Below are 14,459 nucleotides of genomic sequence, written 5' to 3' on the forward strand. Positions count from 1 at the left end.
CGGAAAAAAAGCACGTGAAAACGTCGCTGCGGCCTACCATGCGGCACACAGTAAGAATCTAACCACGGGGCCTAGCCCACCTGGCTGCTCAATCCGCCAATTGTGCACCTTGCGTGCGCCGAGCCCTATCCAAGCCGCGCTGCCTTCCCCTGTTCCCTCCCAGGCCGCTCTGAAATCGGAGCGGCCTGGGAGGGAACTTCCTTATCCCCCCACCCCACCTTCCCTTACCTCCCTCGCCCTTTCCCCTCTACCTTTGATGCTATCTTTTTTTTTATTTCAAAACTTACTTTAGCCCTGGGGCTGAAGTAAGTTGCGCGTGCCGGCCAACTGCCGGCGCGCGACCCCCAGCCTAGCAGCCATGTAGAGCTCTGTTGCTCCCCATGGTCTCAATGCAGAAATTGTGTGGTACTCGTTAGTGTGAGTTATTTCTGCGATTTGCAGTAGCCATAATTGGCTCAGCATGACACAGGATGAGTTCCTACGGGATTGGACAAATCTCGCAGGACCGAAGTTTAAATAACAATGTGCCTTCTGTCAGTTTGCAGACGCTGCCATAAATAAAGATTGATTTCTCTTGACATACGAGTTGATCCGACCCCCCGAAGCAGGAGAAGCTTTGAAACCTGGATCCGTGTCGGGACATCTGCATAAAAGCTAAGTGACTGTGGTGTTTACAATTTAATTATATCCGCATGCATGGTTTTTATCTGCAAAGAGAAAATGCTCGTAAAAATTGTTTGGACCTATGATTATAACTAGGGGCTAATAAAACAGACAAATACATGGTTTTGAAAAACAAGCCCTTCTTTATGACAGTCCAATATAATTGTTTAGTGCGGCAACTGTTTATGGAAGACATAGCAAGAAGTCTGATTATAGGACTCCATTAAAAAGTGCTACTGTAAACGCTCCATGTCAAACTCCACTCCCCAAACAATCCCCCCCTCCAAAATTAGACCTTTCTGCAGAGCCTCAGTAGGTGGCACATTTCTTTGTAACAGAATGAGAAAAAGTCTACTTCCCCTCAAGCAAAGAACTTTTAATGCAACCCGGAGAGGAAGTATTCATCAGAATGAAGGATGGACTCATTAGTTTAAATATAAAGATTTGAAACAGGCAATTTTTCATGTTAGCATTCCTCTTAGACGACAACTAGATTACTTTATGTTTGTGCTAAAAGGATTAATCATCCAGTACTAGCTACAGGGGGCATCTTCACTTTGGTATTGCAATGACTATCTTCCAAACAGGAAACACTTTGAAGAAATGAGTATTTCTCTCAGATAAAAACATCCATCCAGGAAGCAGAGCCCCATTACGATGCATCCTGCTATAAGCCAGGTTGCCTTCCTCCTTCCTCAAGGCTTTCAGCCCATCTTGAATCTGTTCCAGCCCAGCATACTACCATCTTTATGGTTGAGGTGGAAAGCTGAGACTCCATGGGCTTTCATTCATGCTTATAATGTGTTGTGGCATTTCGTTCAACTCGCCAGCCTCCTCAAATCAAGTTATTTCAGTAACAGCAGCAATCATGGTGCCCTCAAATCCCTAATGGGCTTTCGGTGCTAGCCATGCGTAATGACCCTCTGGGCCTTGTGAACTCCTTTTAGCTAGTGCAGAATAGGTTGGTAATTATTCATATACGGTTCCTCCCTATGAGGGTGCTGGCATGGTCATCCCCCCTGGTATGTATTAAAAGCAGCTCTCTCTCCTGGGAGCTGTGGGGGCAAGTAAAGTTTGGTTCAGGTGTTTGGAGGAAGTCTGGAGTTTTTTCCTCTGTGGCCTTTTGGTGACTTACCAAAGTCACCAAAAGCAGCTTCTGCAGTCCACATTTGGTTGCAGGGCAGGTTTTCCTTGGGCTGTTTTTTGGGAGTTTTGCTTTTTTTTTTTTTTTTTTTAAGAGGACTGTGAGACCCTGGGGTGTTTGCTGAGGGAAAGGTCTCGAGGAAACCTCTTCTTGGGGATGTCCTGGGTAGGGAAGGCCTGTCCCTTCTTTAACCTCCTTGGAGAGCAGGGCAGTGTCCTTTCTGGTGTTTGGATCTGTTTTGAGGAAGAGGTTTGGATCCCCCTTTCTTGTCTGCAATCAGAAACACTGATAGCTATTGCTCTGTGTGGATCCCTTCCATCGTGGGCTTCGAGAAAGAGAGCGAGTGAAACAGTGAGAGCAGTGAGTAAGACCAAATTGAAACCTACTGAGGACACCCATTTGGAGTTTTCCCTGGCTTAGGAGAGAGGAATTAGATACTCTCTATACAGAAACTGTTTTGCCATTTTTACGAGCCTGGGAGAGATTTTATCCTGCCAAAATAAGGATACCCAGCCCATCTGGGAACCTCATACAGTCCCTGAGGGGTGAATGTTTCCCAGCCCTGGGAACAAGAGACCCCGTGCACAGCCAAAGGCAGGGACTGTAAGCAGAGAGAAGATCATCTATGCTCCTAAGGGCTGTGCTAAATGTGCCATACGCTTGTTCTAATCTACCATCAGTAAAATACTTATTTTGAACACTCAGAGTCTCTGGTGTTTTACTGGCACTTGCAGCACTCACAGTGGGAAAGAAAGTAGACCATTCCCAGGGGAGAGAGTTTACCAAGGCATCCTTGTCACTCCGGGTCCTGAAACCCCCCCCAGACAAAGAGCTCCAGCCCTGGGGAACAGAGACTTATGCAGAGACCTAACCTGTGTGATCCAGCCCCCAAGGAATAAAAATACTTCTATGGCCCTCATCGGTGTTAATGCCAGCACCAGGAGATGGGGGGTTACACATGCATCACTCCCAGAGGCAGGAACTCGACAGAAAAATGTCTCTCTTGGGCTGTCTTTATTGAAGCACACATTATGTACCCATGGATCGATCATTAGGAAAGCCCTAAGTCAGTGGTATTCATTTTTGTTCCTGAGGGTTACGAACAGGTTGGGTTTTCAGGTTATCCCGAACGAACATCCAAGAAACAGACTTGCACACACGCTATCTCAACTGCACGCAGATCTAGCTCAGGGATATCCATTAGGCATATCCTGTCTGAGGCCCTCAAGGACCGTCCCTGAATATCACTGGGACTTAGGCCGTGAACCTCAACTCCATTCCTCAAGGACTGCAAAACAGACCAGGATTTTCAGGACAACTGAGCTACGTAAATTAGCCTGGTTATTACGCCAAATGTGTGCAAACATACCAGCTGAATAATCACCGTGAAATGCATTGAAACCAAGTCTGTTTGCAGCCTTTCAGGAATGGCATTTAGTGAATCTTATTTGATACTCCTTTTCTTTTTATTGGAACCAGTCCATTCTAAAGTAAGTGAATGGAGTTTCATTAGACTATCACATTCAAATGAACATAGGTTAACACATGGGGGGGGAGGCAATTTATTAAGCCGTGATATTTTACTGCGAGAGAGGCGAAATATCGCAGGGATGTTTCTGCAATAGTTTGCACTTCCCTGGGAAAATATCACAGTGGTTTCACAGTGATATTTTGTATTGAAGAAAAAAACCTATTATATTTATTTATTTATTTATTTTTTATTTTTATATACCGATCTTCCTGCATTAAATACAAATCAAACCGGTTTACAAGGAACAGAAAATTGCCTGAACGGCGATACATAGAACTAAGAACATACATAGTAAACAGGGCAAACACAGTTAAAATTTAAAATTTAACTGAACAGAGAAAAAAATATTTACAATGCATAGTCATAAATGTCCTAGAGCATTCAAAGAGAAAAATGTGATTAGTTGAAATGCAGTCTGGAAATGCAAGGTTGAATAACCATGTTTTTTATTTTTTCTTAAAGGATATTGGGCAAGGATCTTGTCTAAGGTCTGGTGAGAGATTGTTCCATTGAGTGGGTCCTGAGGTAGAGAAGGCTCTGATCTTTAGTGATGTTTTTGCTTGAGGGACGAAGAGAGTGCCTTGATAAGCTCTTCTCATTGGCCTAGTGGGATTATGAAGGCGAACTTGGTGAGTTAAATCGATTGGGGCAAGATTGTGTATAGATTTGTGCATGTAGATTTGTGTATAGATTTGTGTATAGATTTGTATCGGATTCTATATTTGATAGGGAGCCAGTGAAGGTTGTATAGAATGGGAGTGATATGGTCCCTTTTTTTAGAATTGGTTAGAATCCTGGCGGCTGAATTCTGTAACATTTGAAGTGGCTTAGTGGTGATAGCCGGGAGTCCAAGTAATAATGAGTTACAGTAATCGATTTTTGTGAGAATGATTGCTTGTAGAACCAGACGGAAATCATAAAAGTGCAGGAGAGGTTTAAGCTTCTTAAGGACCTGTAGTTTGAAGAAGCACTCCTTTGTTGTATTGTTGACAAACCTTTTGAAGTTCAACTGGTTGTCCAGGAGAGTGCCTAGATCTCTTACGTGAAAGGTCTTTTTGATGTTATTTAGTTTTGTTGAAGGGAAGTTAGGAAGAGATTGGTTGTCAACTTGAGGTTGATCATCTTGGTGAAAAACTGTCTCCCTGGACATGAGGTTTTCATCTTGAGAGATGATTATGAATTCAGTTTTGTCTGTGTTGATAACTAGGTTAAGCTGGAAAAGGAGTGAACTGATTTCCTTAAAGCAATTATCCCAAAACATAAGGGATTTTTGTAATGATTCCTTGATTGGAATGAGAATTTGGATATCATCCGCATAGATGTAATGCTTGATTTTTAACTTGGTAAGGAGGAAGCAGAGTGGAAGCAGATAAATGTTGAAAAGAGTTGGTGAAAGGGCAGAGCCCTGTGGGACACCCAAGATGGAATTAATTGGATGTGATTGTTTATTGTTGATTTTAACTTTGAATGATCTATTGCTAAGGAAAGAACGGAACCAGTCAAGGGCAGAACCAGCAATACCAATATCTGAGTCGGTCCAGCATAATTGAGTGGTTGACCGTATCAAAGGCAGCCGAAAGATCAAGGAGGATCAGTAGGTGTGAATGTTTTTTATCTGAGTTTACAATAATGTGGTCCGTCAAAGATATCAAAAGTGATTCTGTGTTACGATATTTACGGAAACCATATTGTGAAGATGCTAGGACATTATGTTCCTCCAGAAATTCAGTGAGTTGTTTATTCACAATTTTCTCCATGATCTTAGCGATGAAAGGAAGATTGGCGATGGGTCGGAAATTTGTTGGGTCTGACGTTGATAAGTTGGGTTTTTTTAGGAGAGGTTTCAGGATGGCTTGTTTGAGAGAATCGGGAACTAATCCTTGGGTTAACGAACAATTGATGATTTTAGCAATGGGCTTAGCAATTGTATTTGGTATTGAGATTAGAAGGTTTGCAGGGATGGAGTCTAGGGGATGTGAAGAAGGTTTAAGTTTTTTAAAAATATTTTCCACTTCTAGGGAAGAAGTGGTCTCAAAAGAGTCTAATTTTGTGGTCTGCTGAGGAGTAGGTGTACTATGCAAGGGGAAAAGGAGATTAGAAGACGTAAACCTTTTGGTAAGATTAAAAATTTTGTTTTCAAAGAAGGTAGCCAGTTCAGAAGCTTTCATAAGAGCCTGGTCGTCTGGAATGGATGGAGGAAGGGGTTTGGTGAGGGCAGAGATGTATGAAAAAAGAGCTTTGGAATCGAAAATGAAAAAAAAAAAATGAAAAAAAAAAAAAAAGAAAAATATTGCCGAGGAACATGAAAAAAAAAATGCACGATGGAAACCCATTTCATCTGGGACTGCCATCTAAAAGGGTCACACAGCTCAAAAATGACGTCCCAAAAAGTGTAAAATGCCACCCCCGCCACCTGTCGAGGTGGCCCAGTAGTAAAAAAAAAAGAAAAATACTTTTAATGGTGTGCGTGCGATGCCCCACCCACTTCCCCAAACCCCTCCCCTTTGAATAAAATGTCACTCCCCTGGCTCCTGCCCATCAGACTCCTCTCCTATAGAATAGAATCCCTGGTGTCTCGTGGCCCTCCCCACCCCACACCCCTCCTCCTAAGTTAAAGGAAGTTCATGGTTAACTAATGCCCACAACCCACGCCATTTTCCAAAATGCCTCCAATTGGCCTTTGCTCCGGGGCCTAAGAGGTGCTTCGGGCCACTACTAGACACCAGGGGTGTCTTCCAAAGGTATGGGGAAACCTGGTGGGGGTGGTCCATTAGGCTACCATGGATTTCCTTTAACCTAAAGGAAGGGGGTCTAGGGGTGGAGGCTACTAGACCCCAGGAATTCTAATCTATGGAAGGGGTCCAGGTGGGGTCTGGAAGTCTGAGAGGGGTGGAACCAGGGGGGATATTTTATTAAAAGTGGGAAGAGTTTTGAGAAGGGGACAGGGCATTGCCATGCACCACTAAAAGTATTTATTTTAAACATATTTTATGATGGGGCCAGTTTGATAGGCAACAGGTTGGGTAGGTGGGGGTCTCCCAAGAACCCTAAGAGGGGGAGCATTTTACACTTAAGAACATAAGAAATTGCCATACTGGGTCAGACCGAGGGTCCATCAAGCCCAGCATCCTGTTTCCAACAGTGGCCAATCCAGGCCATAAGAACCTGGCAATTACCCAAACACTAAGACAATTCCATGCTACTCAGACTAGTAATAGCAGTGGCTAATCCCTAAGTCAACTTGATTAATAGCAGGTAATGGACTTCTCCAAGAAATTATCCAAAACCTTTTTAAATTCAGCTACACCAAATGCACAAACCACATCCTCTGGCAACAAATTCCAGAGCTTAATTTATGCATTGAGTGAAAAAGAATTTTCTCTAATTAGTTTTAAATGAGTTACTTGCTAACTTCATGGAGTGCCCCCTAGGCCTTCTATTACCTAAAAGTGTAAATAACCAATTCACATTTACCCGTTCTAGACCTCTCATGATTTTAAAGAACCTCTATCATATCCCCCCTCAGCCGTCTCTTCTCCAAGCTGAAAAGTCCTAACCTCTTTAATCTTTCCTCATAGGGGAGCTGTTCCATCCCCTTTATCATTTTGGTCGCCCTTCTCTGTACCTTCTCCATCGCAACTATATCTTTTTTGAGATGCGGCGACCAGAATTGTACACAGTACTCAAGCTGCAGTCTCACCATGGAGCGATACAGAGGCATTAGGACATTTCCCTTCCTAATAATTCCTAACATTCTGATGCTTTTTTGACTGCCGCAGCACACTGAACCGACAATTTCAATGTATTATCTACTATGATACCTAGATCTCTTTCCTGAGTGGTAACTCCTAAGAGAGCCCAACATCGTGTAACTAAGCATAGGTTATTTTTCCTTATATGCATCACCATGCACTTATCCACATTACATTTCATTTGCTATTTGGATGCCCAATCTTCCAGTCTCTCAAGGTCCTCCTGCAATTTATTCACTTGTGATTTACTCTGAATTTTGTCTCATCTGCAAATTTGATTACCTCACTTGTCGTATTCCTTTCCAGAAATGTATAAATATGTTGAAAAGTTCAGGTCCCAGTACAAATCCCTGAGGCACTCCACTGTTCACCTTTTTCCACTTTGAAAGCTGACCATTTTGGGGACTGCGGAGGAGAGAGCCAGCTGACTTGCCTGTTGAGAGAGCACTGAACTGCTAGGGAATCTCTCTTCCTTGCCCCACGGTGGTTTCCTTCCCTGGTTGTCCCGGATGTCTGACGTCATCAACCCGAGAAGCCAGGAAGGGCCTATATCATCAGACCCGCAGTGATGTGCAGCCACCACCAGTGCGCTGCTAAAGCAGCACACGCCGAAGGGGCACACGGCTTTGTGGAGCTCTCGGATGCTGTCCCACTATTCTTCCTCAGAAGATCCCAGCAAGTAAGTGCTTCCTTCTCTGGACATTTTCTTGTTTGCTTCCCCTCTTGGGCATATGGGGAAGAAGAGAAAGGAAACTGTTCATTTTCCCCATTCAAATCCTTCAGTTCTCTCTTCTATGTCTCAGCCGACTGTAGAGGGATTTATGCAACCATCAAGCTCCAGCACTCCTTCAGGGCTGCCTCGGCTTGGCATGGGTTCCCTTGCCGCTTCTCCTGGGAACTCCATTTCCCTCATCCCTGATTTCCGCGCCATTCTCAGGTGATCTCGATACAGCCTCAAGGTGCTGCGAATGTTTCTCCTGTGGTGGGGGAACCTGTTTTGATGGCCTCTCAGGTAGTAGCTGGGATCACTACTGAATCTTTGGTGACCCCAGCTCTAGACAACTTAGTCAGTTTTCCTGAGATCTGCACAAATAACAATGGAGACACTCTGGACTGCTATTAAGGGATTGGAACAATATCTAGGGTCTAAATTTGAAAATGTGACTGCAGTTGTTGGGCAAATTCAAAATCAGGGGCAAGGTGAAGTTATAAAGGGGAATACAGAGCGTATTTCTCTTATAGAGAAACAATGTGAGTCATTGGGTAAATGTGATGTGGCTTTGATTAAGGGTCAGGAATTTATCCAATAAAGATTAGAAGCTTAAGAAAATAATTGCAGGAAATTAAATTAGAGAATATGTAATTTTCCTAAATCGGTTAATATTTCCTCAATTGAACTGTTTAGGAAATGTTATGTAGAGATTTTTAAAGTCCCTCAGCCTTCAATTCCATCAATCACTAAAGTCTTTTATAATACCTTCAGACAGATTGCTTCATCATCAAGCAGTCCTCCCTTTACAGCCCAATGCTATAGATAATTTAACAGCTATGCTCCAAGATTCCCAGATTAAAATCTATGTATTTATCTTCATTTATTAATTGCTTTGCAGTTAAAAATTATCGCCCAAAGCGATGTACAGAAATAACACATAAAATTACAATTACATAATAAAATCATAACATAAAACTCAAAAATACCAGGACTTACAAATATTGAAAGCAGCATTTTATGACCAACTCCTGTTCCCCCCTCTTGATGAGTCGACTCAATCAGACCAAGTAATGTTATAAATCAATTAATAGTCATAAACCAGGTTTTAGTTTCTTCTGAAATCTTAATAAATTTTCCTGTTCCATAAATTTGGGATAACATTAGAAAATGATCTAACACCCAAGCAAGAATGCTTAAATTTATTCCCTGAAGGGAGTTGCAAATATCGTCTTCGGGTAGAGGGTAAATTTCTTTTAGATTCATGCCATTGTAAAGTACCCCTTAAAGAAGGAGATCCTAAACCAGTTAAGATTTTAAATGCCAACGCCAAATTTTTGAACCTGCATCTGTCCTCAATAGGTAACCAATGTAAATCCAATAACAACGGTTTCACCGAAGTTCTCAGAGATTTTCCCATAACAATTCGAGCAGCAGTGTTTTCAATAAGTTGTAATTTGCAAATCAGTTTACCCTGCAATCCCAAAAATATCGCATCGCAATAGTCTAATTGTGAAAGAACCAAGGCAAAAGCCCCCGCCTTAAGAGCTGTTAGCCCAAAATACGGTCTCAATCGCCTTAGTAATTTCAACCTGGGATAAGAATTACGTGCCACCTGCGAGAGGTGTTTTTCCAAGGCTCTGCTACTTTGCTTACTGTATATGCCTTAGTGCTTGATCAAATATGGACCATGAAAAAGCTTTTCTGTGCTCCTGAAAAACGTTTTCATGGCAACAGCTGGCAGTATTTCCTGATGTTGCTAAAGTGACCCAACTGAGATGGAAAGCTTTTATGATTAAAAAGCGTGTGATTTATATAGGTACATGATATCTTCTTCAATTTCCTTGTAAATATATTGTTAAACTAGGTACACTTAAGTATCTTTTCTTTGATCATGATCAAATAGAAGGAAATTTGCAGAACAGAGAAAGACCCTTGCCTGTACCCCTCATAGATTAGCATTTCTATTTGTGTCCATGATATAGCAGATTATAATTATTATTTGGGAGCTCCTTTTTTTTTCTTCTTCTTATTTTCCTTGTTAAAGTACAGTCTCCAAATTGATATCTCATATAGACAAACTTTGTTTATATTTTTCTCTTTTTTTATGGAATGTATACTTTTTTGCCTTTTTATTGGTTGTCTAACATTTTGTAAATGTCAGTTTGACTTAAAAATGTAAAAATTTGGAAAATAAAGAGTTAAAAAAACCCTGACCATTTAATCCTACTTTCTGTTTCCTGTCTTTTAACCAGTTCGTAATCCACAAAAGGACATCACCTCCTCTCCCATGACTTTTTAGTTTTCTTAGAAGCCTCTCATGAGGGACTTTTTGAAATGCCTTCTGAAAATCCAAATACACCACACCTACCTTTATCTTCATGTTTATTAACCCCTTTAAAAAAATGAAGCAGATTTATTAGGCAAGACTTCCCTTGGGTAAATCCATGCTGTGTCCATTAAACCATGTCTTTCTATATGCTCTGAGATTTTGATCTTTAGAACAGTTTCCACCTTTTTCCTGGCACTGAAGTCAGGCTCACCAGTCTAAAGTTTCCTGGATCACCCCTGGAGCCCTTTTCAAATATTGCAGTTACATTGGCCACCCTCTATCATATCCCCCCCTCTGCCATCTCTTCTCCATGCTGAACAGCCCTAACCTCTTCAGCCTTTCCTCATAGGGCAGCCGTTGCAACTCCTTTATCATTTTGGTTGCCCTTCTCTGTACCTTGTCCAGTGCAACTATAATCTTTGGGAGGAGGGGTCATTTTTGGCCCGCATAGCCCCTTTAAGAAATATCTCGGGGCCATCAGGATGCAAGTTAGTGTCCTGATGTCTCCGCAATGTTTTAATTACAGCTCTTCTGTTTTTCATAAAATAATGCGGCTTGCTTTTTTTTTTTTTTTTTTTAATGCAAGCCGCGTTATTTTATTTGCAAAGATTTCCTAGCTGGTTTGCATGCTTTAGCAACTTTTATGCATGCAAAATAACTAATTCAATAAGGGGCAGATTTTAGATCAGACTATCACATGATATTACCACAATATGCAACTGTCATGCGATAAACACTGTGTTATACATGTTAATTGCTTATTGTGGCTTAAGAAATGTACCCCATAGGTTGATGTAAAAAAAGCAAAGAAATGGACTTGAAATGAGATATTAAGTCAATGCAGGATCTCTTTCGTGGCATGCAGTCACTTACTAATGATGGGGAAGAAGGAAATTAGAAATAGCTAAACCTTCTAAAAACAGAGAATGCTAATTTGATACTTGATGATCAATTTACAACATTCTTTAGCTGAAATTATAGGGTGTCATTGATTAATCCAAAGGTTTCCAAAAGGAGGTATCTGAAAAAGTCACAGCAAGATTGCACAGGACCATCTCCTGCTCTGAAGATCAACCAGTGTGCTGCCTATAGCACGGTCCTGCCACACTCGGGCCTGCAGTAGCATCAGCAGCACCTTCAGTTTCCCTTCCTCTGGTGCAATCCTCTCGCCACCCCAGCGTGATTCAGAGAGCAGCACCTCTTACCTGGGGCTGCCCCTCCTCTTCTGCTGGTGTTAGTCTGAAGTCTGAACTGGGCAGGGCCCGAAAGTCAGCAGGAGACTGAAGCCGACAGAGGAGGTGGCAGCTGCAGAGAAGCAGCGCTGCTCCCCTCTTACCGGTGAGAGTGGATTGTGCCAGAAGAGTGGTGGGCAAGAGAGATGATGTTTATACTGAGGGAGGTGGGGCACTGGGGATGGGGAAGAGATGATGTGAAATTCAGGAGTGGAAGCCACAGCATTTAATATTTCTGTCAGCACTTAATGTATACCTTGCCATATGGAAAAGTTGCAGATACGCTGAGGAGTAAGGAAGCTAGGCCTTTTCCCACAGCACTTATCTGTCTTAACCTATTCCCTGTAACAGTGTCTTGCTGCTTTGCCAATGCTTAAATTCATTCGGAGGTAAAAAAAAAAATAAATAAATTTCACAGCGCACCTTTTAATCGGGACAAGGGGGTGGCATTTTATCTAACTCCTTTTCTTTTGGCAGTAAGCACGTCAGGTGATTCCATATCCAGAGTTATGGGTATCTGCGTTTTAAGGTACAACTTGTAAATACTGTACTGTAATTAAAGAATTGTATTTGTTGCTGTTAGCCCTACAAGTCCTTTGTCAGGTGACGTGGGATATAAATATTAGAATAGAACAGACTAGAATATTTTGGACAGGTGGCCACATTTTAAGTTCCAAATGTCTTAGTCTTATCCGGTAGATGTTAAAGTAATTCTGGTAGTCTTTTTAAAGAAGCTTCTTCTATTCCCATTTCTTTGGAGTAAATTTAATTGCTGTCAAGTTATGCTGCCTATGGCTTCCAGCACATAGCTTCCGACTTCGCTAATTACTATATGTAGCAGGCTGCTTTAAACTAGGTTCCTTACTTCCATGAGCTTATCATGTGTTGGAGCCTTACAATGTGGACTGAGCTGCATCTGGATCTGAGTTATCTGTTTTGGACTTGTCAAAAAGGGGTTTTCAACCCTGAAGAGACTGCAAGCCACTACAGCCGAGGTGTATGAAAACTCATCAAAAACCCCTGTGTGCTCTCCTGTGAACAACAAATGTTCTGCAAGAACCAGCATCTAGCACTCACAGTGTTAACAAGTTGTAGTATTTAGCTGCCCAGAGAACAACATTACATAGCTAGCAGAGAAGGAAGCCAAAGGAATGCTGGGAGACCATTTAAGGTAGAAAAGGCACAATTTGGCTGGCTCTGTCTGTGTGCGCGCGGTGGGGACAACCAGGAGCCAGGAAGAGAGGAGTACATCTGGCAACCCTGAAATCAGTTCTTCTCCTAAAGAACTAATTATCAAGAGGGAGAGACAGAAGTCTGCGCTCTGAGGAAACAGAGAGACAGACAGCTGTTCTTGCTTCATAGCCGAGACCTGAGAAACTGAAGAGACTTCCTTTCCAGAAATATCCAGGCTCAGGAGCACATGGATGGATCATCCTCATAAGAGACTGTTATCTGAAGTTTGCACAGAGAGTATTTTAGCAGAAGAAGGAGAAGGTTTATTTCCTTGCCTTTTGTCCCCAGATTCAGTATCTCATCTTAATTACTTCAGCATTTCAGCCAAATTCAAGCATAAACCCTTGCTGAAAAAGAAAAACTAGTGGACTGTGGTCTTTCTGTAAAAGACTGAAACCAGGCCATCTTTCTGTTTAGTATCAAGTAAACCATTTGGGGAAGTTCCACAGGAGAGAGAGAATTTTCACACATTGCAGAGCTCATCTATTTGGTTTATCTAGCCAGCTCCACCATCAAGAGGTACTTCTTCATTTTCTTGATTGCTTTTTTCACACAATTTTGTGTTTGGGACAGGGTGCACTCTTTACAAACTCTTGACATTGGGGTGGATCTGATCCAACCCCCCTTTTTGAGTATTCAGAAGTAAAGACAATTTTTGACATCTAAGTACTTCACAGCTTTTTCCCCCAACCTTTCTCTATTAGCGTTCCTTATTTATTTTATTATCCATATGAGTATATTGGTTTATGCAGTGTTATTTTTGCATTACTTGATTATAATAAGAAAACTTCAATTTTATATTATCCTTTACTACTGTACTTTTCCCATTTAATGCTCTGGTTGGATTTACTGTCTATTTACACAATACTAATAAAAGGGTTAATTACTGTTTTATTCTAGTTTGATAATTTTATCTGATCTGTGGTGCCACAAGTAAAGAGGTTGTTTGGGAAGGGCACAGAACTGGGTATCGGGGGGATAAAGACCCTGTCTCATCCCCCCGATACCCAGCTATGAACTCGAAGATAAATCATTTTAGTAAATATAATTTCTCATGTGGTACTCCCCATAGTTTGGACTGGGGGGTGGGGGTGGCCACATATTATTATTATTATAACCATTTATTCTTTCCTTTTTCTTCCTCTTCACCAATGTGGGTGGCCACATATTATTATTATTATAACCATTTATTCTTTCCTTTTTCTTCCTCTTCACCAAGTTCTGCCACCCTTGTTAATTGTAACTGTACTTTCGGTCACCTGAGTTCTAGTTTGATGTATTTAATGCACTCCCGTTTCATGTAAACCAGCAAGATATGTTCTCATGATTGCCGGTATATAAAAACCTTAAATAAATAAATAAATAAATAAATATATGTATGTATGTATGTATGTGTGTGTGTGTGTGTGTGTGTGTGTGTGTGTGTGTATACATATATATATTCTAAAACAGAAGCTAAACCACCCCTTTTCTATATAGGTAATAAAATTCTCCTTTGGAAGATTTTATTTAGATATTATATGGAACAATATTTAAAGAGGCATTCAAATTAAAATAACTTTTTTTTGTAGCTTGGTAAAAGCTTTATACCATTATTAGTTATTTCCAAAGGAAATAACTAATAATGGTATGGCCTGAATTTTGTGTGTTATTTATATCTATCTATCTATCTATATATCTATATATATATATATAGAGAGAGAGAGAGAGAGAGAGAGAAACTAATGACTGGTACTGAAATAGAATTTCAAAGAAAAGAACTCCTATTTTGTATGAGTATAGAAAGTAAATGTTACGCTCCACTGGCTGGGAGCGCTAGGGTGTGATATGTGTGCCCCTTTGCAATAAGCCGGACCTCGTCTA

The 14,459-nt window shown here is 41.3% G+C and overlaps 1 protein-coding gene and 1 long non-coding RNA gene across 2 annotated transcripts in view; one reads left to right on the forward strand and one right to left on the reverse strand.

The window, feature by feature from the left end:
* LOC115092825 (tetraspanin-15-like) overlaps nt 1–14,459 on the reverse strand; it is a 466,288-nt gene that overhangs the window by 221,775 nt on the left and 230,054 nt on the right.
* LOC115092826 overlaps nt 1,923–14,459 on the forward strand; it is a 53,764-nt gene continuing 41,227 nt past the window's right edge. The window contains exons 1-2 of the long non-coding RNA XR_003857090.1: nt 1,923–3,967; nt 7,397–7,769. This is a non-coding gene — a long non-coding RNA (uncharacterized LOC115092826). The remainder of the gene's footprint in view (nt 3,968–7,396; nt 7,770–14,459) is intronic.

The sequence above is a fragment of the Rhinatrema bivittatum genome, chromosome 5 (assembly GCF_901001135.1).
Source record: "Rhinatrema bivittatum chromosome 5, aRhiBiv1.1, whole genome shotgun sequence".
In the NCBI taxonomy this organism is placed as follows: Eukaryota; Metazoa; Chordata; class Amphibia; order Gymnophiona; family Rhinatrematidae; genus Rhinatrema; species Rhinatrema bivittatum.